Below are 27,714 nucleotides of genomic sequence, written 5' to 3'. Positions count from 1 at the left end.
GCATGCAAATAATATTTGTTGTGTGAGTTAATATTAAACAGTCGTATTTTATATTCTATGACTTATCATTTTACATTTTAAGACTGCAGATGTGATTTTTACCATCTCTTCCTTCTAGTTTTTACCATTGTGCCGTTTACTTTTATGTTTTGTGGATTTTGACTCTAAGTTTATATTCCTGGGATTTTATCTGTAGAAATTTTTTGAGGCATAGATTGACGTTACATTCATTCGGAGATTATTTGTGTTTACTTTCACTAGTTGCCTGGGGTTAACTACCTACCCACAACAAAATTAATATCTCTCTTTGTTTTTTTGTTTATTTTTGTTTTTAACTACGTAAGTGGGTGAATTGATCTGCAAACCCATGTGTGTGAGAGTATCAAGTTTGGATATAAATTATCAAAAGAGGAAATATACATATTTCCTCTACCAAATGCCAAGATAGAGATGGGCAAGTTTCCTAGCTTCTTTCTGTCAGCAGGTTTCTTTCCTGTTCGTCATTGCACTGGAAGTGCAGCCCTTTTGGGTTTCCAGCTTTGTTAGACTTTCTTTGATGAGCTTCAGCTTGAGCTAATTTCTAAAAATCCAATGTTCTTCAGATTCTCAAGTGCAGCCCGATTTTTTTTGTGAAATCAGCAGTTTTTTTTTTTTTTTTTTTTTTTTTGTTTGTTTGTCCAGGTAGGTCATTTCTTTTTTTTTTTTTTTTTCTTTTTTTTTTTCTTTTTTTAATTGCATTTTAGGTTTTGGGGTACTAAATCAGCAGTTTTTAAATGTTGGCAAACAATTTAAAAAATGTTTTAATGTGCTGGGAAAAAGATCACCATAGGCCATATTTGATCTTTAGTGTATTAGTTTACAACCTCTGTTCTAAACAGACTAAGCAATTAGCCCACCAGTCAACCCATGTGTATCGTATTTATATGATGCAGAAATGTATTTTATTAGAATGCATCTGTTAGATACAATAATCGCAAATGTGGAAGGAAAGGTACAGATTTAGATTTCTGGTCCAGTTTTAGATTTCTGTTTCTTTTCTTTATTTTTGGAGAGAGAGTCTCGCTCTGTCGCCCAGGCTGGAATGCAGTGGCGTGACCTCGGCTCACTGTAACTTCGGCCTCCTGGGTTCAAGCAATTCTGCTTCAGCCTCCTGACTAGCTAGGGTTATAGGCATGTGCCACCATGCCTGGCTAATTTTTGTTTTTTTAGTAGAGACGATGTTTCACCAGGTTGCCCAGGCTGGTCTTGAACTCCTGACCTCACCGTGGCCTCCCATAGTGCTGGGATTACAGCCGTGAGCACCATGCCCAGCCTAGATTTCTGTTTCTTTTTCTCTGTAAATGTAATTGTCGGATCATGTGTCTAGATTTTTAACTCAGGAAATATCACTGTACCTATAATATGGGGAAATATAGGACATAGTTCCTGCCCTCAAAGATTTTACATTCTATGCATTACGGAATGTGCAAAATGGATTGAAGTGTCAAGGAATTTTTTTGTTTTAATTTTTTTTAAAGAGACAGGATTTCTTCATGTTGGTCAGGCTGGTCTTGAACTCCCCATCTCAGGTGATCTGCCCGCCTCGGCCTCCCAAAGTGCTGGGATTACAGGCATGAGCCACTGCACCTGGCCCGTGTCAAGGGCTTTAAAGAGGAGCAACTAGAAAGTACTTGGCTCAGTCTGAGTCTGCTTTAAAGGAGCCTTAACTAGGGTGGGCATGATGGCACTAGAAAGAAAAGGGCAGATATCAAGTATTTAAAAGATGATGTGACAGAAGTTGATAATAATGCATGTAGGGTAAGAATAAAGGAGAAATTATATTTCATGCTTATGTGGTTGGGAAAATTTTAATCAAGCATTATGTTTTGTGACTGTCTAGAGTATCTTCAATGATTACTTTGAAGGAAAAGGGAAAAAAAAAAGAAGCTAATGTCAGCCAGGTACAGTGGCTCAGGCCTGTAATCCCAGCACTTTCAGTGGCCAAAATGGGTGGATCGCTTGAGCAAAGGAATTCAAGACTAGCCTAGGCCAGGCGCAGTGGCTCACGCCTGTAATCCTAGCACTCTGGGAGGCCAAGGTGGGTGGATCACCTGAGGTCAGGAGTTCAAGACCAGCCTGACCATCATGGTGAAACCCCGTCTTTAAAAAAAAAAAAAAAAAAAAAGACTAGCCTAGACAATATGGTGAAACTCCATCGCCACAAAAAATATAAGATTTAGCTGGGTGGTGTGGCGCACAGCTGTAGTCCCAGCTACTCAGGAGGCTGAGGTGGGAGGATCACCTGAGCCTGGGGAGGTGGAGGCTGCAGTAAGCCACAGTCATGCCACTGCGCTTCAGCCTGGGTAATGAAGAGAGATCCCTGTTTCAAAAACAAAACAAAAAAAGGGCCAATATCGCTTTTCTTTTGATTTCTTCATTTCTTGTAAACTAAAGGCAATGTGAAGGATTTCTTAATCTGTATAAAGCTCAACTGATCACTTTTTATATAACAAAAAGCTCAAGTATTAGGGGAAATCTTTCATCTGATATAGTCATGTAAATTATCCTCTTCTAGTATTTCCTCATTATTAAAGGATTGTCTTCCTCTTTAAATAAGCAAACAAACAAAAAACGTACCCAGGCATGTCAAGATTTTGAAATATCTATAGGCTTACTGTGTTGGAAAGCCTCATTGAAATAGACTGTTAATATTCTCTTAATTCAATGCTATTAGTTCCATTTAGGGCATTTCACTGGCGTCCGGTTGTTTGAAGGGGCTACAGGGAAATTGATGACATTAAGCAAGATAGATTATATATCACATTCAACTCTCATCTCTCCATGGGCCTAATGGGCATAGTTCCCATTACTGCTAATGGGAGTTTTGAGCATAAGCCTTTGTGCTAAAAATCTATCAATCTCCTAATCCTGGCAGTAGGTTGCAAATGGGCTTTAACTTTAAGTGTAATTGGTTAATTGGTTGAGTCAATGATCTGATTGTAAATGATTAGCAGCCAACAGGTTTTATTTTCTCTTATTCTGCCCCTTTATAGCACCAGAATTATGGAACATTTATCAACAGCCTAAAATAAAGGCAATGCTAGGAGAACTTGGTTGCTTATGTAGATTCAAGATACAATGCTGCTGGATTGTGGGTAGTTATTATTACTGTAATTATTTAGAATTTTAGGAATTATCAAATACTTTCTCATGTATGGTGTCACATGTGAATCTCATTGTAATTCTTCCTGCAAGTGGGTAGGGCAGCCCTACTATCCTAATTTAGAGACTGATTATGAGAGTTGCCTTGAAGTTTCTTGTCCTTGTCACAAAGCCCACCCATATGAAAACCAAGACTAGAACTCCAGTCTTTTAATGACAAGTCCAGTGCTTTATCCTGGGCTCCAAATTACTTCTTGGCCATTCAATGAAAATGTGTTCTGTTGTGGTTTGAATGTGTCCCCCAAAAGGCATGTGTTGAAAATGTAATCCTGAATGCAACAGTGTTGGGAAAGGGAGCCTAATCAGAGGTGTTTAGGTCAAGAGGGTTCCACCCTCATGAATCAATTAATACTGATTGTAAAAGGGCTTGAAACTTTGTTTTCCATCTCTTCTGCCTGCTCTCTTGGTCTTTCACGTTCTGCCGTGGTAGGATGCGGTAGAAGAGTCCTCGACACTGATTTCCCAGCCTCCAGAACTGTATGAAATAAATCTCTGTTGTTTGCAAATTATCCAGTTTCAGGTATTATCTTTATAGCCACATAAAACTAAGACACGTTCCTTCAGGGCTCATTACATGTGTGGCTGCATCAGGCTCTGGGGGCAGCAAGAGTGCACAACATTGCCACTGTTCTCAGATGACTTGATGTTTATTTGATGAAAGTTTGTGTACAATATAAAATGGCAATAGGTCGGGTACAGTGGCTCATGACTGCAATCCCAGCACTTCGGAAGGCCAAAGAAGGCAGATCACTTGAGCCCAAGAGTTTGAGAACAGCTTGGGCAACATGGTGGAAACTTGTCTCTACAAAAAATACAAAAATTACCTGGGTCTGGTGGTGTATGCCTGTAGTCCCAGCTACTTGGGAGGCTGAGGTGGGAGGATCACTTGAGCCTAGGAGGATCACCTGAGCCTAGGAGGTTGAGGCTGTAGTAAGCTGTGATTACACCACTGCACTCTAGCCTGGGCACCAGATAGAGACCTTGTCTCCAAAAAATAAATAAAATAGGTCAGGTGCGGTGGCACATGCCTGTAATCCCGGCCTTTGGGAGGCCGAGGTGGGTGGATCACCTGTGGTCAGGCGTTCAAGACCAGCCTGGCCAACATGGTGAAACCCTGTCTCTACTAAAAAACACAAAAATTACCCAGGTGTGGTGGTAGGCACCTGTAGTCCCAGCTACTCAGGAAGCTGAGGCAGGAGAATCACTTGAACCTGGGAGGCAGAGGTTGCAGTGAGCCAAGATTGAACCATTGCACTCCAGCTGGGGCAACAGACCCAGACTGTCTCAAAAATAAATAAATTTAACAAAGTAAAACATAAAATAAAATGGCTGCAGCATGAATTGTATTTTCATCAAGGATTATAGGACTGTAGACAATAGAGAAATCATCATGGACTGTTCACTGGGGAAAATTTCATAGAGAAGACCTTTGGGTGTTCATGGATGTTCTACAATAAATAAGGTAACTAGCAGGCTAACTTTCTTGAGCACCTACACTCTGTTGTGCACTGTCCTGGTACTTCTCATACCTTCTCTCCTTCAAACTTCATCATAATCCTCTGAGGCAGGTGTTATCCTCTCTACAACAGGGAAAAATACTCAGAGAGGGGGAGAGAGTTGTCCATGGCACACAGGAGAGGACAGAGCCAAGACTGAATGTAGGACATCAGTGCCCCAATTCTTAACCACTACCATACACAGTTTTATAAAGTAAAATTTAAAAGCTGACTTTAAAACATGTATGCATAATGGTGTCCAGTCTCCCAAAACAAAAGAACAGTGAGGGTTCCCTTCTCCCTTGATGTGCGGGTAGGTCTATAGGGTAGCACAAGGAGAAGAGATTATGTTCTGCATTCTCACCTTAACAAAAAAGTCCTGGTCCACAAACAATACCTTTAAGCTTCAAGATAATTGTGAAAAGGCCAACTAGTTAATCAAACCTCTTTCCAAACTTAGAAGAGAAAAAAAAAACCCGAGAGAATATAAGTATAGGGGACATTAGAGGGTAAGCACATGAGGGCTGAACTAAATCTTTTAAAGAGACTGTCTTTGTGGCCTGACACTTGGGGAACAGTCAGCTTCAGGAAGTTGGGATTCCACACCTTTATTTCTTGAACCATTTAGGGAGGTGATTCAGGAGAAAACTCACCCCCCTGCACAAGTCTTTAAAGCTAGCAAATATGGTTTGCCTGTGCTTTCAATAACTTTGATTCAACGTTCTGTTTGTACATATTGTTGTATTGTTTATATAAAGGGTTTTTTTCCCCCTAATGCCCTATTTTCTATGGTTTTTGTCAACCTGGTGACATTTGGCAAGCACACAGTGTTGGTTGCAGCATCATTTTCTGCAGTTGTTACCAAGGATCATGTAGGAGAAAGACTTTGAGAATTCGGAAGCAATGAGCAAAATTAGGCTCCAAGGAGGAAGACAAGAAGAAGCTGGAATATTAAGTGGGGATTAACAGACATGAACAGTTTAATTAGAGTTTTTAAATTTTGGTAAAAAATATATATAGCATAACATATCCCATTTTAAAGTGTTTTGTTTTGTTTTGTTTTGTTTTGTTTTTTATGAGGCAGAGTCTTACCCTGTCACACAGGCTGGAATGCAGTGGTGCGATGCGATCTTGGTTCACTGCAACCTCTGCCTCCCAGATTCAAACAATTCTCCTGCCTCAGCCTCCTGAGTAGCTGGGATTGCAGGCATGTGCCACCATGCCTGGCTAATTTTTGTATTTTTGGTAGAGACAGGGGTTTCACCATGTGGGTCAAGCTGGTCTTGAATTCCTGACCTCAAGTGATCTGCCCCCACGGCCTCCCAAAGTGCTGGGATTACAGGCATGAGCCACTGCACCCAACCCTGTTTAATCACTTTTAAGTGTATGATTTAGTGGCATTAGTTACATTCACAATGTGCAACCACCAACATTACCTATTTCTAAATGTTACCATCACCCCAAACAAAAACTCTGTACTCAGTAAGCAGTAACTCTTCATTCCCCTCTCCTTTCAGTCTCTGGTAAACTCAATCTACTTTTGGTCTCTATGAATTTACCTGTTCTAGATATATATTGTATATAAGTGGAATTATATAATATTTGTTCTTTGATGTGTGGCTTATTTTACTTAGCATAATATTCAGGATACATCCACATTGTAGCATGTATCAGAACTTCATTCCTATTTATGACTAGGAAATATTTTATAGTGTCCATATGCCACATTTTGTTCATTCATTTGTTGATAGACTTGGATTGCTTCCACCCTTTGGCTATTGAATGATGCTGTAATGAACATTAGAATTTTGAATCCCTCTTTTCAATTCTTTTGAGTATGTGTCTAAGAATGAAATTCCTGGGTCATATGGTAATCCTGTGTTTTCTGTAGGGGCTGCAGCATTTTATATTCTCACCAGCAGTGTATTAAGGTTCCAGTTTCTCCACATCTTTGCCGTCACTTGGTATATGTGTTTGTTTTCAAGCCATCATTGTAGGTGTGAAGTACTTATCTAATTGTAGTTTTGAGTTGCATTTTTCTAATGATGTCGAGCATTTTTTTTATGTGCTCATTGGCATTTGTAATATCTTTTTTTGAGATATGTCTTTTCAAGTCCTTTGCCTGTCTTTAAATTGAGTTGTTTGTCTTTCTATTGTTTAGTTGTAGGAATTTCTTACATATTTTGGGTAGTCATTCGTTATCAGATGTGTGATTTGTGAATATTGTCTTCATATTGTCTTCATATTCATATTTAATATTGTCTTCAATTTGCTTTCTCACTTTATTAATAATAGCCTTTGATGGATAAAATATGGTCTGCCTGTGCTATTAAGAACTTTTATTCAATGTTCTTTATTATTGTTGTACTCAGTTTATATTAAAGTTTTAAAAATAATTTTGATGTAGTCCTACTACTTATTTATTTAATTTTTGTTGTTGTTGCTCATGCTTTTGGTATCATATCTAGGAATCCATTGCCAAATCCAAAGTCACAAAGATTCACCCCTGTGTTTTCTTCTAAGAGTTTTATGGTTTTGCTCTTATATTTAGATCATTGATCCATTTGGAGTTAATTTTTATATATGGTGTGAGGTAGGGGCCCAACTTCATTTTTTTCCACGTGGAAATCCAGTTGAGTTAGCACCATCTTTTGAAAAAACTGTACATTCCCCATTGAATGGATTTGACACCGTTGTCAAAAATCAATTGGCCATAAATATGAGGGTTTATTTCTGGACATCTCATTATAATCCATTGGTCTCTGTGTCTATTCTTATTCCCGTATCGCACTGTTTTGATTTCTGTAGTTTCTTCAATTTTGAAATCAGGAAGTATGAGTACTCCACCTTTGATTTTTTTTTTCAAGATTATTTTGGCTATTTCAGGTCCCTTGCAATCCCTTATTAATTTTTAAAAAATTTTTTTAGACCAAGTCTCACTCTGATGCCCCGGCTGTAGTGCAGTGGCATGATCTTGGCTCACTGCAACCTCCGCCTCCCAGGTTCAAGTGATTCTCATACCACAGCCTCCTGAATTACTTGGACTACAGGCATGAGGCACCATGCCCAGCTAATTTTTGTATTTTTAGTAGAGATGGGGTTTCACCATGTTGGCCAGGCTGGTCTTGAACTCCTGACCTTTTCCTATTTATGCAAAAAAGCTATTGGGATTTTGATAGCGATTGTGTCGAATCTGTACATTGTTTTGGGTATTGTTATCTTAACACACTAAGTCTTGCAATTTATAAATATGGGTGTCTTTTCATTTATTTATATCTTCATTAATCTCTTTCAGCAATGTTTTTATAGTTTACAGTATATAATATTTCGCTTCCTTGGATAAATTTATTTCTAAGTATCTTATACTTTTTGATGCTCTTGTAATGCAAATAGAATTGCTTTCTTTATTTCCTTTTCAAATATGCAATGCTGATGTATAGACCACTGATTTTTATGTGATGATCTTATAACCTGCAACTTTGCTGAATTTATTTATTAGCTCAAGTAGCCTTCTTATAGATTCTTTGGTCATAGAGATACAGTTTTACTTCTTTCTTTCCAATTTGGATGCCCTTTCTTTCTGCTTCCTGTCAACTTGCTCTGGCTAGAATTTTCAGTAGATGTTAAATAGCAGTTTTGAAAGCAGGCATCCTCATTCCTGGTGATCAAACTAATTAAATTAAAATAAATTTAATTATTTAGTTTGAGACAATTAGATTTAAATGGCTAGGTTAGGGACTTAATCCAATATGATTGGTGTCTGTGTAAGAAGAGGAGATATCAGAATGTGCATGCACAGAGGTACGACCATGTGAAGAGACAGCAGGAGAGCTGCAATCTACAAGCCAAGGAAAGAGACCACAGAGGAAACCAGTCCTGCCAACACCTTGATCTTGTACTTCCATCCTCCAGAACTGTGAGAAAATTCATTTCTGTTTTTCAAGCCACTCAGTCTGTTTTGGTAGCAAACTAATACAAACCCCTCTAGTGGTTTTCTCATTTCAGTTATTCTGCTACTTTTCAGCTCCAAAACTTCTGTTTGGTTCCTTTTTATAATTTCTATCTTTGTATTGGTATTCTCATTTTATTCATATACTATTTTCCTGATTTTCTTTAGTTTTGTTTACACATTTTCCTTTAGCTCTTTGAGCACATTTAAGACCATTGTTTTACAGTTTTCATCTAATAATTTCAATGTCTGGGCTTCCTTGGACATGGTTTTTGTCCATTTATTTTGTTTTATTGAAGTATACTTACCTGTTTCTTTGTGTACCTTCTTGTGTTCTTTTGTTGTTTTTGAAAACTGGACTTTTGAATAGCATATTGTGGCAACTCAGGAAATAAGATTATTCTTCCTCTTTGAAGTTTCCTTTTCTTTGTGGTTGTTTTTGTTTTTATTGTTGAGGCCTGTAGTAGTCTTGTTCTAGTAAATTTTCCTATTTTTGCAGAGACTTTTCTTTGTCATGTGTGGTTGCTGAAGTATCCATGCCTTAGCTTGTATTCAGTGAGTGGTTTTTTTGCTGGTTTGTTGGTTTGGCTGTTTTTTTTTGTTTGTTTGTTTTTGTTTTTTTTTTTTTTGAGACAGAGTATTTGCTCTGTCATCCTGGCTGGAGTGCACAGGTGTGATGTCTGCTTACTGCAACCAAGTTCAAGCAATTCTCCTTGCTCAGCCTCCTGTGTAGCTAAGATTTCAGGCTCACGCCACCATGCCTGGCTAATTTTTGTATTTTTAGGAGAGATGGGGTTTCACCATGTTGTCCAGGCTAGCCTCGAACTCCTGTCCTCAAGTGATTTGCCTTCCTCAGTCTCCCAAAATACCAGGATTACAGGCATCAGCCACTGTGCCTGGCTTTCAGTGAGTGTTTTGAGGGAATTTTACTTGAATGTCAGGAGCTAAGAAACAAAAGAAACAAACAAAAATACTTTTCTCAGTCTTTGCCAACTGGGCTGTGCTGGGGCCCTCATTCAACACTTAGCCAGGCTTGCACAGAGCTTAGGAATCAGCTATGATGAAAGCTGAAGTTTTTATCACATATTTTCTGAGCAAGCATCTTGCCCTGGGCACATGGCTTTCTAAATTTCCTGCATACACAGGTGCTTTTGATTGTCCTAACTTTCTAAAGAAACTCTGTCCTCAAATTTTTGGCCCAGGCCTGAGGTGGTTTATTGCGTGTCTCAATTGTGATCTTCTGCTTCAGGCCTTATTCTTCTAATGCCTGATGCTTTTCCAATCTGGGTTAGTTCAGAGTTAGGCAAACAGAGGTAAGCGCTTTTTACCAGTCCTTCATGTACCCTCAGACAAGTTAAAACCAATCTACACAATAATTTGCAAATAAGTTCTGCTTTGCTCCCTCCAGAACCAGAGACCACAGTCCATGCTGACGGTATGGGCTTCTGTCTTCAAGACTGTTGCAAGGTAAGGTGTGGATAAGAGCAAATAAAAATGCCACAAAACTTTCCTATCATTTTATTTATTTATTTATTTATTTATTTATTTAGATGGAGTCTTGCTCTGTCACCCAGGCTAGAGTGCAGTGGTGTGATCTAGGCTCACTGCAACCTCCACCTCCTGGGTTCAAATGATTCTCCTGCCTCAGCCTCCCAAGTAGCTGGGATCACAGGCATCTGCCAGAATGCCCAGCTGATTTTTTGTATTTTTAGAAGAGATGAGGGTTTCACCATGTTGGCCAGGCTGGTCTCGAACTCCTGACCTCGTGATCCACCCGCCTCAGCCTCCCAAAGTGCTGGGATTACAGGCGTGAGCCACCATGTCCAGCCTTATCCATATATTCTTTAGATAGGGACTCACTCTGTCACCCAGGCTTCAGGGTAGTGTCTAGATCTAGTTCACTGCAGCCTTGACTTCCCAGACTCAAATGATCCCCACACTTCGGCCTCCCCAATAGCTGGGACTACAGGCATGCACCACCAGGCCTGGTTAATTTTTATTTTTGGTATAGACAGGGTCTCACTGTGTTTCCAGGCTAGTCTGAAACTCATGGGCTCAAGAGATCCTTTTGCCTTGACCTCCCAAAATGCTGATATTACAGGGGTGAGCCACCACACCTGGCCTATTTTTTATTTTTCTTAATTCAGCATCCACTTGGTTGCTGTAAGCCTCTGACTTTTTTCCAGAGTCTGACAAAGTTGATTTTGACAGCTTCTGCTTGTTTTCTGACTTTTTATGGTAGTACAGGAGCTTCGAGCTGCCTATGCTGCCATTTTACTGACCTGAGTAAGGTTTGAAATCTTAAAATTAGGATATAAGGTAGGTTCACACCCCATCCTCCCACCCCCAGATTTTTAAAAAGTAAAGTGTTGCAAATAATGGTTAAGTACTGGCCAGGCACGGTGGTTCACGCCTATAATTCCAGCACTTTGAGAGGCCGAGGGGGTGCAGATCATGAGGTCAAGAGATCCAGACCACCTTGGCCAACATGGTGAAACGCCGTCTCTACTAAAAATACAAAAATTAGCCGGGCAAGCTGCTACATGCCTGTGCTGCTGCAGGAGAGGCTGAGGCAGGAGAATCACTTGAATCCAGGAGGGGGAAGTTGTAGTGAGCTGAGATCATGCCACTGCACTCCAGCCTGGGAGACAAGAGCAAGACTCTGTCTCAAAAAAAAAAAAGAAAGGAAAAAAAAATGGTTAAATGCATGAACTTTGGAGACAGATGGTCTGAATTTCAATCCTGTCTTTGCCACCAAAATGTTTGTAATAAGTGAATTAGTTATTTAATCTCTAAACTTCAATTTCTCATCTGTAAAGTAGGAATATGGGAAATGCTAATTAGGATCATTTATTATAAAATCAGTGGTGTGCAGTAAATGTTTGACAAGCAGCTCTTAGATGGGATGAGAGTGAAAACACTGATTTTTAGTGTTTGCCAATTTCCACCATTAGAGTCTGGGAAGTCAAATACTCCTGACATGGCCGAATTTAAGATGGCAGTGTAAAATTATCTAATGCAGCCTTGAGAAAACACATATGTAATTGACTCTCATGAGCCAGGGAAGGCCAACTCTATCATATCACTTTCTTAAAAAGTATGAGGTATACAATCAGTGATCAGTCAATAAATGTTATCTTCAATTGCTTTTAACAAAATTAATAAAATAAGAATGGTTTCTGAAAAGTCAAGATACAGTGTCTCCCTCTATATTGCCTTATGATCTAAAATACTTTGTACTCTAGGTACTTGGAAATGTTATCTCCAGACAGTCCCTCTTCTGTGAGAATCGCAATTCATGCCCACTTTCTGTCTTTAAATCTTGCATCATTGTTAACAGTGAACACAATGACAAAGAGAATAGTCACTTCCACAAGTCTGCCTGAAACTGAGTCTTTGGAAGGACTTGTTCCTAATTGACTAATCTAACTTTCAGGCTGCAGGAAAACTTAGAGGCATCATCCTGCCTTGGTTTCTGGTTGCCAAGGTATTCTGTCTGATACCAACTCTGCCAGCAGTCACCAACTAGCCATGCTTTTCCCTTGGAGGCACACGTAGATTGCTCACCAGGCAAACAATTCTGCAAGTGTCATGTTCTCTGCATTTCTTTCAGATTCAGCCTTAGGCAAGCTTGTGAAGCAATGACTGTCTTAATTAGTCCCCTGGGTACCGAGACCTAATCCTTTCAAGTCACTAGTTATCCCATGTTCCTTATCTATCTATCTATCCATCCATCCATCCATCCATCCTCCCATTCATTCATCTAATACTTACAGAATGCCTATGGCTGCTAATACAAAGAGGACTGCCTGGTTCCTGCTGTCTATAAACTGACAGCCTGGGATGATGTAGGGTAGACTGGATAGCTATGCAAGCAAAATAGAATACAGAGTGATAAGGGAACATAGTACATCCAAAGTACTTTGGGAAACTAAAGGAGGAATTCTGCCTACCTTGAGGAGCGAAGGAAGTTTTCACAGGGTGCATACAGGTAATCATGGAGTAAGACTGGCTGCAAGCCAAATTGTAATAGACCTCGTGAACCCGACTGTGGCATTGGCTTCTTCAGCAGCAGGGAGCCTTTCTTTATTTTCTTTTATTATTTCCCTGCATCTTACAACTTTAAGGCCTTGGTCCCTGCTAATAGTAAAATAATAACCAACTTTATAAATCCTACAATGTGCCAGATACTGTGCTAAGTATTTTATATTCTTCTTTTTTGGGGGGGAGGTTGGGCAGGGTCTGTCACCCAGGCTGGAGGGCAGTAGCACAGTCATGGCTCACTGCAGCCTTGACCTCCTGGGCTCAAGCCTCTCACCTTAGCCTCGCAATTAGCTGGGACTACAGGCATGCAACACCATGCCTGGCTAATTATTTTTTGGTAGAGACAGGGTCTCCTTATGTTTCCCATGCTGATCTTGAACACCTGGGCTCAAGTGAGCTTCTAACCTCAGCCTCCCAAAGTGCTGGCGTTACAGACATGCACCCATGAGCCACTTCACCTAGCTTATTATTTAATTTAATCTCTACAACAACTTTAGAAGACAGAAAATAGGAGATGCTGTAATGGTGAGAGTTTTAGAGCATTCCTGAGGACCTGGAGAAAACTGGCTGCTGAGAAGGAAATTTTGAAGGTTTCATTGGTTGAAAAAGGTATCTCGGGAATCACACTCCTAGACCTTTCTTAAAGACTTGAAAATAATTAGATTAAGAGAGAGGCACGATGGCTCACACCTGTAATCCCACCACTTCCGGAGGCTGAGGCAGATTAGTCACCTGAGGTCAGGAGTTTGAGACCAGCCTGACCAACATGGTGAAACCCCATCTCTACTAAAAATATAAAAATTAGCCAGGCGTGGTGGCAGGTGCCTGTAATCCTAGCTACTTAGAAGGCTGAGGCAGGAGAATAGCTTGAACCTGGGAGGCGGAGGTTGCAGTGAGTGGAGATTGAACATTGCACTCCAGCCTGGAAGACAAGAGCCAAACTCTGTCTAAAAAAAAAAAAAAAAAAAAAAAAAACTATGGTCATTTGACCAAAAAAAAAAAAAAAAGCAAGCAAGCAAGAATTAGATTAGGGCCATGGGGACGCAGAAGGTCACTCCATCTCTGATCTTCACCATTACAGTTGCTACAGTCGGCTCTTTCCAGTTTGGCTACAACACTGGGGTCATCAGTGCCCCTTAGATGATCATAAGGGAATTTATCAACACTTTGAAGGACAAGACAAATACTCCTCCCTCTGAGATCTTGTGCATGTCACTCTGGTCTCTGTCTGTGGCCATATTCTCTATTGGTGGTATGATTGGCTCCTTTTCCATTAGATTCTTTGTCAACAGCTTTGGCAGGCACAATTCAATGCTTATCATCAACCTGTTGGTTGTCACTAGTGGCTGCCTTATGGGATTGTGTAAAGTAGCTGAGTCAGTAGAAATGCTGATCCTGGGCCACTTGGTTATTGGCCTCTTCTGTGGACTCTGCACAGGTTTTGTGCTCATATGTGTCTCACCTACTGTGCTGCGGGTGCCTTTGGCACTCTCAACCAGCTGGGCATTGTTATCGGAATTCTGGTGAACCAGATCTTTGGTCTGGAATTCATCCTGGGGTCTGAAGAGCTATGGCTCAGGCTATGAGGCTTTACCATCTTTCCTGCTCTCCTACAAAGTACAGCCCTTCCATTTTGCCCTGAAAGTCCCACATTCTTGCTCATTCAGAGAAAAGAAGAGGAGAATGCTAAGGCGATCCTCCTCAGGATGCATCCCACAACATCCAGGAGATGAAAGATGAGAGTGCAAAGATGGCACAAGAAAAGCGAGTCACTGTGCTGGAGCTCTTTAGAGTATCCAGCTACCGACAGCCTGTCACCATTTCCATTGTGCTCCAGCTCTCTCAGCAGCTCTCTGGAATCAATGCTGTGTTCTATTACTCAACAGAAATCTTCAGGGGTGCAGGTGTTCGAGAGCCCATCTATGCCAATGTCGGTGCAGGTGTGGTTAATACTGTCTTCACTGCAGTTTCCCTATTTCTGGTGGGAAGGGCAGGAAGGACTCTAGATATGACAGACTTTGGAGGGATGACTTTTTGTTCCATCCTCACCACTGTTTCTTAGTTATTAAAGGATGAATATAATGGGATAAGCTTTGTCTGTATTGGGGCTATCTTGGTCTTTGTGGCCTTCTTTGAAATTGGGCCAGGCCCCACTCCCTGATTTATTGTGGCTGAACTCTTCAGCCAGGGCCCTGGCCCATCTGTGACGGTAGTGGCCAGCTGCTCCAATCGGACCTCCAACTTCCTAGCCTTCTGCTGCTTACTATTTAGGAGTCTATGTTTTTATCATCTTCACCAGCTTCCTCATTACCTTCTTGATCTTTATCGTCTTCAAAATCTCCGAGACCTGTCACAGGACTTTTGAGGATATCACACAGGACTTTGAAGGGCAGGCACATGATGCAAATAGATCCAGAAGGACCTCATCGTGGAGACGAACAGCAACCAGCCTGCTAAGGAGACCACCACCAATATCTAAGTCATGCCTCCTTCTACCTCCCTCTCAGCATGGGAAAGCCACCTCTCCCTGAACGAGGGAGGTACTCATCAGGATGAACCCAGGACTGCTTCTGAATGCTGCTACTGGATTCCTTTCTCCCACAAGGCTGGGGAGATTTTCTTGTTGGATTTTCAATGGCTTTTTAAATATTTCATTTCTTGGACATTCTCTTTCACTTAGGAGAGACCAAGTGAACCTACCTTCATTTCAGGAGGGATTGGCCACTTGGCATAGGACAACTTTGCCAGCTCTTCCTCTCTTGGATTCTAATATTGCCCGATTAGGGGATATGGGGAGGAAGGGTAAGGTACAGTTGCTCCAACCTCAAACTTCCCAGGAAGCAGATACACAAGTGTGGGAAGCAGAGGGGGTTTATGTAAGAGCACCTTCCTCATTTTCATATAGCTGTACACAGGAAATTAACTTGAGTTTTATTTATTTTGCCTTCTGGTTTAATTACATATATTTATTTTTTAAGTGTACTTTTGCCAAGCAATGAAAACATAAGAAAATTGGGGTGACAGGGAGGTGTTTAAAAGACATTATAGAGTAGAAGATTTGATGCTTGAAAGGTTAAGGTGCAATAAGAAGAATTTAGGGAGAAACGTAATTCATTATTGGAGGGTTTATGATACAGAGCCTGAGGTCTGCATGCTACCTCTTAACAATTTCTGTCCTTCAGATGGAAACTCTTAAGTTTAATTTCTCAGAAAAGTAATATGCCTATATAATAAAGCTACTGATTTCTTTTGAAACTTTTAAATTTAAGATTATAGTTTATACGTAGTATTACTTGAAATCTAAAATTGTTAACTAAGATGGGCCTTATAGTTAATCACAGTTGATGGGTTCTAATTTTGGATGGAGTCCAGGGAAGGGAAAGTTATTTCTAGAAAGCCTGTTCCTTCTTCCTGGACCAAAAAACTCCTTCCCCTTGTAGTAGACTCATTACTTTTTAAGTAATCCCACCATCCATCTGGTGGGAGAGCCATCCAAATGAGAAATCCAAAATAATTGGTTCTTGGTAGAGGTTCATTATTTCTCCATTTTGCTCTTTAAGAGATTTTAGGTGTTTATTTTATTTTAACCCATACCTTTAAAGGAATTCCAAGAAGAATGTTTATAGCTACTTGGAATTTGACACCTCAGCTCTGGGAGAGGATTTTTTTCCTGAACGATTATTACCTAAAGCGTGTTGTTGCTTCAGGGTCATGGCATGCTTGTCTATGTCTGTTACCATGCCACCATGGTCCTGTGCCGAGTGCCCTTAGGGGGCTTGAGTCTTTCCAATAGGCCACGTTGGAGACAGTATGAGTCAATGTGCAGTGTAGCCAACACTGGGAGGATGAATGTATGTGCAGTGTCACTTTGCTCTGGGTGGAAGTAGGTTATTGTTGACTTATTTTCTCTGTGTTTGTTCCTACAGCCCCTTTTTCATATGTTGATTGATCTCCTTTTCCCTTCTTGGTGCTTACACATCTCAGACGCTTTAGCTGCACCCTTGCCAATAACAGTATTTTGGTTTTCGGTTCTCACTGTTCCTTCTGGTCATTGAGCCTTTGAATAAAAATGCATATAGCTATGCAGTGGGGTTTAGCTGGAAAAGGTGACTTTTTTCCAACTTCACCACTACTTCTGGCTCCTCAAATAATGGTTGGGCAGTAAGGCACGGAAGTTGTTTTCTCGTTTCTCACTGACCAGATTGTGAATATTTCCACATGAATTTTCTATTATTAATGTTACTCTGGTTCTTTGTTTTATAATAAAAATTCTGAATATACACAATAGAAAAGACATAAAGTATTATCACTCCCATTTTACAGATTAAAAACCTGAATTTAAAGCAGTAATGTACTACTCACAGCCACACAACTAGGACGAGGCAGAGCTAAAACTCAGCTCTGATTCACTGCCAAGCCTGTGGTCTTAGAGACATATGTCAGGACTTGGTGTCATCAAGGGACTGTGGAGAGTGGTTCCATTCCCCAAGCCCTCCCCTAAAGAACTTTCTGATATTTTATAATGGTCATACCTTAAGCTAGGCGTCCCCAAACTTTTTACACAGGGGGCCAGTTCACTGTCCCTCAGACTGTTGGAGGGCCGCCACATACTGTGCTCCTCTCACTGACCACCATTGAAAAAGGTGCCCATTCCTGAAGTGTGGCGGGGGGCCAGATAAATGGCCTCAAGGGGCCGCATGCATCCCGCGGGGCCATAGTTTGGGGATGCCTGCCTTAAGCCCTCTTACCTCCTGCCTGGGCTGATTGCGATAATCTGAAGGTGCCCTGTTTGAGGGGCAATGGTAGTTACTGTGGAGAAGGGCTTCAAAGGATGTTGATGGTGGTGCCAATTTACCTTCTGGACTGTGGCTGCAGCTGCATGATGTTGGGTTAATGGTTAATCTGTTCTTGTGTGAGTCAGCTAATGCCCCTCCCAAGTCATGTAATGAGTTAACCCAATTAAAAGACATCTGCCCGACTAATCTGAATGTCAGAACTGAGTGTCAGCTCCTATTTTATACGCTATAAAGGAAGAAGAATTTTCACTTACCACTTGAAATCTTCAAATAATGCAATTGATCTTTGTTTTCAGCTAACAGAAAGACTGTTTCCCTGATATTTGTGTGTGTGTGTGTGTGTGTGTGTGTATGTGTGTCTGAGACGGTGTTATTTAACTTAATGTTGATATCAACTCTGTAGAATTGTATACATGCAGATAAGTAGCTGGAAGCTCAGAAAGTTGAAGCCACTTGTTCAAGTTCATGGAGTCAATTTTCTTTTTACAACTCCAGGACAATAATTATTGGGGTGGTTTGTTTAGTTTGCATCCTAGTGGATAACTGCCCTTCTTAGTGATGATGAGAATTTGAATATCTCTAAGGGGGCATTATTATTCTGGACGTGTGAGACATTGAAAAGAACAGGAGCTTTGAAGCTGGGTGTGCCCTGTTAAAAACTTCAGTTCCTGCCCTGTAATAGTGTGAACACTGGCAAATCACCTAATCTCACCGCAAAAGGTGATTGTGGGAATAAAAGCAGATGGCTGGGAGGTAGGGGTACTTAAATACACATTAGTCCTTTCCAGCGCCTCATTGCTGGAACTTGAGTGGGCATCTGCAGCCTTCTCAAGCCAATTGGTTAAATACTCAGTGCATTCTTAGAGACATTTTAACTTATTTTAATTAAGTCAAACACCTGCCATGTGGCATTTTTAGGAAAACTGAGGGAAGGTCTTATGAAACTAGGCAAATCATAAAGCTTCCACAGGTTGGGACTCAACAGACCGATCAGTGAGGTCCATTACCCAGGAGGCCCTAGGCCAGGCACCATGAGCATTCCAGGGATGAACAGAAAAGCCTGCCATACTGGAACTGAAAAAAATCTGGTCAGGGAGATAAAGCACAAACAGATGGAAAGACAAACAGCAATAGAAGGCATTAAAGGACACATTTCCAAGGCAATAAATACAGTGTGAATTCGGGACAGAGAAAGGGACCACTTAGAAAGGCCCCCAGAACTCTTCCTGACTCATTTCCTATGCTTTCTCCTTCTGTCCCTTCATAGCCCTGTGGCTTTCTCTTAGAGTTACCGGTGCGCTTATCTCTCTGCAACAAGGTGGAGAAAATATCACCATTGCTTAACAGCTGGTGCCAGATTTCTTCCTGAAAGAAAATTAGGTGTAATAGAATAAATAGGTTGGAAAATGCTTGAGGTGGAAAGTTGAGACCAAGGATCCAGCTGTTAAGGAGGGGCAGCTTGCCGCGCATACTTCAGGGAGGTTTTGAAAATTTTGGGAGGCAATCTATAATGTAGAACATGAGGGCAAAAGGAGGGAGGGGAGAGGGAAAATGGAGAAAGCAGCTACTGGGGCAGCAGAGCTGTGATTCTTACCTACCTCCGTCTTCAGGGATGGCTGCCAAACCCAGGGAACCCTGTGTGAATGCCTTCATTGCAACATGGTGCAAAACGGAGTAGAAATGAGAAAGTGAAAGTGTCCCTCCAGAAGTTAGCTAGCTCTTGAAAGGGCTTTACACATCCACAGTCCAGGCAATGTGTTGAGAGTTCAAACCAAGTTTACCCAGATCTTTCAGCGACAAAAGGGCCTCATCTGATTTCTGAGTTTATCTCCAATTCTTTTCTCTCCTCCTTGACCTTACCCTCCTCTCCGAAGCTTACTTAGTACAATGTCTGATGTATAGTAGGTGCTCTATAAATATCAGTCATGCTGAATCAAATATAAGTATTGTATTATACATGGTTTCTGCTGTCATGGTACCTAAAATTGAGGGAAGACAACACACATGCATTTCAGACACAAAAATAAACCTAATCTTAACAATTCTGGGAAGGATATAAATGCCAATTAAATAGGCCCAGCACTTTCCTGCCTCTTTGATTTTTCAGTGTCCTTTGCAGTTCAGTTCACATTTCACATGCTCCATAAAGTCTCTCTGGGTTTTCAGTGATGTTTCTTGTCTTATGACATTTATGTCTGTATCAGCCATTTGATGCTCGATTATCTGTTTTTCAGATGGATGCCTTGCCTTTTCCTCTACACACTAGAGGAAGGGTAGCCACCCCTGGCAAGGGCCTAGTATAGTCCCCTATACATGTAGCTGTTCAGTTGATTGCTACTGATCATGTGTATCCTGCATCATGTTATCAAAAACTAACATAGTGCTTGGAACATACTTGCACTGAATAAGTATTCGCTGAATTGAGTTAAAGTGTTTGATGCCACAGACCTCTGATATAATTTCTATGTATCGCACTCCTAGCAGGATAAGAGAAAATGAGAACTGGGAAAGAAGTCACATGTAATTCTTTTCTACTTTTATTTCATTTTGTTTCTATTTTTTTAGAAATGAGGTCTCACTCTGTCACCCATGCTGGGGTGCAGTGGCACCATCATAGCTCACTGCAGCTTTGAACTCCTGGGTTCAAGCAATCCTCCCACCTCAGCTTCCAAGTAGTTGGAGCTACAGCTGCATACCACTGTGTATGGCTAATTTTTTTTTTCTTTACGAGAGAGGAGGTCTCGCTATGTTGCCAGGCTTGTCTTGAACTCCTAGCCTCAAGTGATCCTCCTGCCTTGGCCTCCCAAAGTGCTGGGATTACCAGCAGGAGCCACCGTGCCTGGCCAGTTCTTGTTCAGCTACAATTTATTTTCCTATTGCTTTTTGGAATGTAATTTAAACTTTACACTTCAGTTACCCCATTTTTCAAATGCATACATCATTTTGTGGCCATTCACTTGTAGATGGACATGGTAAAGTTAAAAAATAAAGATGCATAGAATTTTGACACTGATAGGCATCATAAAATAATGTGATCCAAACTAAGGAGAAATCTGAGCTCAGAGACATTAAAAAGACAGCTTTAAGTTTTGTTTTGTTTTTTTGTTTGTTTGTTTGTTTTTGAGACAGAGTTTTGCTCTTGTTACCCAGGCTGGAGTGCAATGGCACAGTCTCAGCTCACCGCAACCTCCGCCTCCTCGGTTCAGGCAATTCTCCTGCCTCAGCCTTCTGTGTAGCTGGGATTACAGGCACGCGCCACAATGCCCAGCTAATTTTTTTTTTTGGTATTTTTAGTACAGGCGGGGTTTCACCATATTGACCAGGATGGTCTCGATCTCTTGACCTCATGTTCCACCCGCCTCGGCCTCCCAAAGTGCTGGGATTACAGGCTTGGGCCACCGAACCCAGCCTACTCTAAGTTTTTAAAAAAATCTATGGAAGAGCTCATCTAGCATTTAGTGTCCTGCTTTCTAAACCAGCAGTCTTTCCAGCGCCCCAGGCTTGGTTGTCAGAATAGCATTCGCTCATAAGATGTTTTAATTATTAATACAGTATACTAAATCCCAGGAGTAGAATAAGCCTCATTATTATGGCTAGCAAGTCAGCCCGAAGCAATCTGAGATTCCTGTAAAACTGAATGAATTTTGAAGTAAAGAATCTTCGGGCTCACTGCCCTCAGAGGGGGCCATCATCTCATTTACCTATTTTAAAAAAAAAACATAAATACATGTTCTGTATGGATGTTCATTATGTCTTAAGCTTTATTGATTCTGTTGTGTTGCTCTTAATTACAGGAACCACAAAAGCCTTTAATTACATTAAAGCTATAATAAATAAGATTAGTAACACTTATTCTGCTCTGTATGATGAGTGTTTTTATAATAAACTAATGTTTATCTTTCTGGACATTACTACATTGACATCCTACGAAACAATTAAATCAGATCTTTTGAGTTGTTTTAGGCAAAAAGATTTGAGTATATTTTAATAACTACCATCATTAATCCTCATTATAACCCTACAAAGTGGACATTAGGATCATCCTTACTTACCAATGGTGAAATTAAAGCTTATAGAAATTCAGTATCTTCCTCACGATCACACAGTAGGAAAGCCAGAGTTAAATGAGATAACACATATGTACTTAGCACAATGCTGGGAAGATAGTATGTTCAATAAATGCAAGTAGGAGATTCAGTATGAAGTGAAAATAAGTTAAAAAAAAAAAAGATATCTGGGTGCAGTGGCTCATGCCTGTAATCCCAGTACTTTGGTATGCTGAGATAAGATTGTTTGAGCCCAGGGGTTCGAGACTAGGCTGGGCAACATAGCAAGACCTCATCTCTGCAAAAAATAAAACAAAATTTAGCTGGGCATGGTGGCAAGCACTTGTGGTCATAGCTATGTGGGAGGCTGAGGTGGGAGGATTGCTTGAGCCAGGAAGTCAAGTCTGAAGAGAGCTGTGGTTGTACCACTGCACCCCAAATTGGGTGATAGAGGAAGATCCTTTCTCAAAAACAGAAAAAAGATGAAGCCGTTGTGAAGTACAGCATATAAAGCACATATCATAAGTTCCTATGTATCTGTATCCTGTATATGTAATAGATGTATGATTAAAATTTGATGCTGAACTTCTTTTCTTTTTTTTTGGAGATGGAGTCTCACTCTGTCACCCAGGCTGGAGTGCAGTGGCATGATCTCAGCTCAGTGCAACTTCTGCCTCCCAGGTTCAAACAATTCTCCTGCCTCAACCTCCCAAGTAGCTGGGATTACAGGCACACGCTACCATACCTGGCTAATCGTTTGTATTTTCATAGAGACAGGGTTTCACTGTGTTGCCCAGACTGGTCTCAAACGCCTGAGCTCAGGCAATCCACCCGCCTCTGCCTCTGAAAGTGCTAGGATTACAGGTGTGAGCCACCACACCTCGAGGTTTCTGACGTTCTTAACAATCAGATCAAAAGGAGAAATACAATCAGCTATGTAAGTTATAAGGAACATTGCCCAAGAGAAGTATAGCTATTTCTGGAGCTCAGACTTAAGGACACTCTTTCAAGACACAGGATCTAATACCCTAACAAAGACCCTAGAGGATGAGGCAAACTTATTGTGGGAAGGCTTTTAGAAGCCTGGAAAACGTGGTGGCTAAACCCGGGTAAAGCGGAGAAACCCGAGTTGCCCTGGCAGAAGGTACAGGAAGGATTAAAAGGTTGAGGGAAGGGGCATGTTAGGATGGAAATACCATGTAAGACCAGAAGATCCACTGAGGATTACGTTCCATGTGAGGCCCAAAGAACACACCATTCACCAAGACCATTAAGAATACGCTGTTGAGAAAGACATTGGCATCGCTAGTAAGCACAATGGCAGCCTCCTCTGCAGGCCACTGCTCAAAGTAGGAGAGTGATCCCACAGCTGAGCTCCTTTACAGCCATGGGGATGGCGGGAGCTCTGGTCAAGGAGTAGAGACCAACTGGAAGTATGTGACTCCCAGAAGCCATGAGGTCACAATTACCATAATAACCAACAAGGTCAGAGGAGCAGCCAAGGTGGCTTGATCTGCAGGAATTGCAGAGATGGTTAATAGAGCATAGTGTCCTTGAGAGGCAAATATGTAGCCAAAAAAGATGCTACATAAAATCTCAAAATGTGTGGGTCCATGACCGTGGGGGTCCACGGGTCATATATAACACCACTCAGAGCAGCTGACCTCACAGAATGCGGAAATGGCCTTTCAAAAGCATACCTGCAGCGATAGGAGGCAACCTTCTAAAAGAATGGGATGATGCATTGAATCAGAGACCTCTATATGGCACTGTGTCCACAATAAAAAGAATAAATGAATCCAGAAAAAAGAGGTCAAAATAGGAGTGGTCCCACTTGCCATCACTCCCAGTGACCCACTGGGAACTGTCCTTCCAGTCCCCAAAACTCTGTGTTCATCAAGGGTTAAAGATCCTGTTCCCCAAACTCAGTCTACTCGTGCCAGGAGACAAAGAGTCCCATTGAATTACAAATTAGGGCTGCCACCAGGGCACTCTGAATTCCTTGTCTCCAGGGACCAGCAGGAGAAAACAGCTACCACGATGATAGGGAGAATCCATCCTCATCAGCCCAAGGAACTGGATGGAGTTAGGGAGGAAGATTTGTGGAACCCAGGATATCTCCTTGGGCCTTTCCTGGTACTCTGTTGACTCATTGGAATTAGGATTAGTGTGTATGGTGCTCCTGGCCTGAGAAGGGTATGACTGCAAAGGGCTCAGATCTAAGAGGAATGAAGATTTAGGTCATGTCATCGCGTAACGTCTCTCAATAAGACATCAGGACTTGCCAAAGTGATAGCTAAAGGTGAGGGAAATGGATGGTGCTAAAGGGACAGGATGAGAACCAGGTTGGCCTGAGACCTGGTCATAGTTTGTCCTATTAACATATCACTTCTAAGTTTCCCTTCAGAAAGAGCAGTCCTTGGACTTGTGAAGAGGCTGCTCCCTGAGCATGCGTGCAGAGGTGGATCTGTACAGTCCAGTGCATGAAATTTGGCCACTTGAAAGTACACTGCTCAGATCTCCTGCTGTGGGAACATGACTGACTGACAGCCCCAGCCGTTTCTGCAGGCATACGCCACCATGTTTGCAGGGAGCTGGACTTTCCATACCGATGACTGAGCATGGTAGGTATATAAAACCTGGTCAGTTCTTTTGGGGTACAGCGGTGCATGCCTATAGTCCTAGCTAAACAGGAGGCTAAGTCAGGAAGAGGCTAAGGCCAGGAGTTCAAAGCTGCAGTGTACTACAATCACTCCTGTGAATAGCCACTGCATTCCAGCCTGGGCAATATAGTGAAACCCCTGATTCTAAAAGAAAAAAAAAAGCAATACAAAATTAGCTGGGCATGGTGGCGCATGCCTGTAATCCCAGCTACTTTGGAGGCTAAGGCAGGAGAATTGCTTGAACCTGGGATGCAGAGGTTGCAGTGGGCTGAGATCGCGCCATTGCACTCCAGCCTGGGCAACAAGGGCAAAACTCCGTCTCACAAAATTAAAAAAGGGGAAAAATATGCTAATTCCTGTGAGAAGTGGCCACTTTGGCTCAAGGACTCTGATTGGCCTAACCAGGGCTTTTTTTGAACTGTGCTACAGTCTTTGACTCTCTATCCTGATCATCTCTTTTTCCCTCTCTACTTCCACAGATGTCAGAGTTGCAGCATGGTTTGGAGGCTTTCCTCACTTTCCTCTGCTTCCTTTCCCTTGATCCTTCACGGGCATTTTCCCTAGTACGTGTCTTGCCTGGCTAGTGTCTGATGAGTTTCCAGATGGACCTGAATTAAGTATGTTCCCCAGTTAGCTGCTAGCTAGTCAAGAGCAGATCCATGTGCCACACTAGGGATAGTGAGTTTACATAAACCTTCTTACCTAAACTTCATCACCATTTACTGAGGTAAATGGGCTGGGTAGTATGATTCCAATTTTATGTATAAGGAAACAGGATTAATTTAGGAACTTGCCTGGGATACACCCTAGTAAATGGTGGAGCTGAAATTTAAACAAGTTGGTATTATTCCAAAGTTACCTTAACTACTCATCTGTGGGGCAGTTAGACTGAGAGTGAAGTTGACATTTTATGAGAGTTGAAGTATCTGAGGAAGATAAACCTGATGTTCTTCAGAAGTTGGGGAAGGAAGTTCTCCAAATCAGAATCAAGTTCTTTCTCAAGCAATGATTTTAGGGCAGTACCTAATATGTGATACCTATGTATCGAATTTATGATAGAGTTATCGAAGTTCTACTTTGGACAATTACCTGAAAACTTTTAGTCTAAAAAGATAATGTGGACATTTACAATTATACATATATATATGATTCATTTGCTTTTCATCTTTTTTCTTTATTGAAGTATATCTTTAGCAAATACCTATTGAACTTTTATTATACATCATACATGATACCTTTAAGCTAAAATATTATATGTATTTCCTTTCCTTCCCATTTTATTTAATCAGATTTTTTTCTTACTTTCTGTCATTATGAATAAGTATTTTAGACAGCCTACTATTTCCATGGTACTAAGCAATAGAAAAGGGCCTCCTTCCTGTAAGTCTAATCACTTCCCCACTTAGATGGAAGCTGATTCAATGGGTTAGTGAGCATGTAGACAAAGATCTGCTCAGTCAGGGTCGAAGGTTATTTCAGCTGTAAGAGACTCAACATTTGATTTTCCTTTTCCTTTTTTTTTTTTTTTTTTTGCAAAGTGAAATGAGGAAAGAGATTGTTAAATAAAGGGTGAACATTTACTTAATATTATATTTTCAAGAGAAAATGTCAGTCTTGATTTTAAAAAATAGCAATTTTGGCACTTCAAAACATCCATTGAAATCTTACATGGTTTAAATACTGAACATGTAAAATATTTAGCTGTATAAAATATATTAGAATAAAAAAATAGAATGAACATTCATGTCCTTCTCCCCTCTCTTTATATTCCTTAAATCTCTTTCTTTCCTTTTCATTTCCTTTTTTTTTTTTTTTTTCCTTTGAGACAGAGTCTTGTTCTGTCGCCCAGGCTAGACTGCAGTGGCACAATCATGGCTCACTGTGGTCTCTACCTTCTGGGCTCAAGTAATCCTCTTGAATCAGCCTCCTCAGTAGCTAGGACTACAGGTGCATGCTGCCTCACCTAGCTAATTTTTAATTTTTTTTTTGTAGAGACAAGGTCTCCCTGTGTTGCCCAGGCTGGTCTTGAACTCCTGGCCTCAAGCACTCCTCCCATCTTGGCTTCCAAAAGTGCTGGAGTTGGCGTGAGTCACCATACCCAGCCTATGCAAATAATTCTTAAACAATAAATATTAATTTGATTTTTTTTTCTTTTGGAGACAGAGTCTTACTCTGTCACCCAGGCTGGAGTGCAGTGGTAGGATCATGGCTCACAGCAGCCTCAACCTCCCAGGCTCAAGTGATCCTCCTACCTCAGCCTACTGAGCAGTTGGGACTACAGGTACAAGCCACTACACCCAGCAATTTTTGTATTTTTTGCAGAGATGAATTTTGTCATGTTGTTCAGGCTGGTTTCAAACCCTGGGCTCAAGTGATCCACTTGCCTTGGCCTCCCAAAGTGCTGGGATTATAGGCATGAGCCACTGCATCCAGCCTAAATGGAATATTAAAACGATTGCTTTAGAACACAGTCACAGAAATGGGATTAAGTCAAATGGACTGCATAATTTTAGATTAATTCATAGATTAATATTGGCAAGTTACTGACTATGCACTTTCCACAAATCTACTCTGCCCTGAAAAATGTACACCATATCAGAGTCTAAAACAGTGGACATTATAAGTTTTCAAATAATTTGCACTTTTAATGTTTTAATAACGTAACTTGTAGCTTTAATTTTGAATTTTTACAATTATTAAAGAAGTTAATGATTTTCCCTATGTTTTCTCACTAGTTTTTATTTTTCTTTTAACATATCAATATGCATGTGGAACAGTAGGTAGGGGAATATTGTCTGTTTTTGTTCTTTGCCTATCATCTACTAGGGTCATGGTATCTTCTGTCAATTGGTAATAATGAGATCTTTTTTTTTTTTTTTTTTTTTGAGACGGAGTTTCGCTCTTGTTACCCAGGCTGGGGTGCAATGGCGCGATCTCGGCTCACCGCAACCTCCGCCTCCTGGGCTCAGGCAATTCTCCTGCCTCAGCCTCCTAAGTAGCTGGGATTACAGGCACGCGCCACCATGCCCAGCTAGTTTTTTTGCTTTTTTAGTAGAGACGGGGTTTCACCATGTTGACCAGGATGGTCTCGCTCTCTCAACCTCGTGATCCACCTGCCTCGGCCTCCCAAAGTGCTGGGATTACAGGCTTGAGCCACCGCGCCCGGCCGAGATCTTTAATAAAGATAGCAATATTTTATCTGTCATACTATTTTTTTTTGACACAAGGTCTTGTTCTGTTGCCCAGGCTGCAGCACAGTGGTGTGGTCATGGCTTACTGCATCCTCAACCTCCTGGCCTCAATTGATCCACCTGCCTCAGCCTCCTGAGTAGCTGGGACTACAGGTGTGTGCCATCACATTTGGCTACTTTTTGTAGAGACATGGTTTTGTCATGTTGCCCAGGCTTATCTGTCATACTTTCTTTTTTTGAGATGGAGTTTCACTCTGTCATCCAGGCTGGAGTGCAGTGACATGATCTTGACTCACTGCAACCTCTGCCTCCTGAGTTCAAGTGATTC

General features: G+C 41.2%; 1 pseudogene; it reads left to right on the top strand.

Moving 5' to 3' along the window:
• The first annotated feature begins 737 nt into the window (after positions 1-737).
• On the top strand, positions 738-26,227 carry LOC141580266 (solute carrier family 2, facilitated glucose transporter member 3 pseudogene; annotated as a pseudogene).
• The last annotated feature ends 1,487 nt before the right edge of the window (positions 26,228-27,714 follow it).

This window comes from Saimiri boliviensis, chromosome 11 (genome assembly GCF_048565385.1).
Source record: "Saimiri boliviensis isolate mSaiBol1 chromosome 11, mSaiBol1.pri, whole genome shotgun sequence".
Classification (NCBI taxonomy): domain Eukaryota; kingdom Metazoa; phylum Chordata; class Mammalia; order Primates; family Cebidae; genus Saimiri; species Saimiri boliviensis.
The sequence above is the reverse complement of the archived record's forward strand: the minus strand, read 5'-3'. Positions and strand labels throughout refer to the sequence as shown.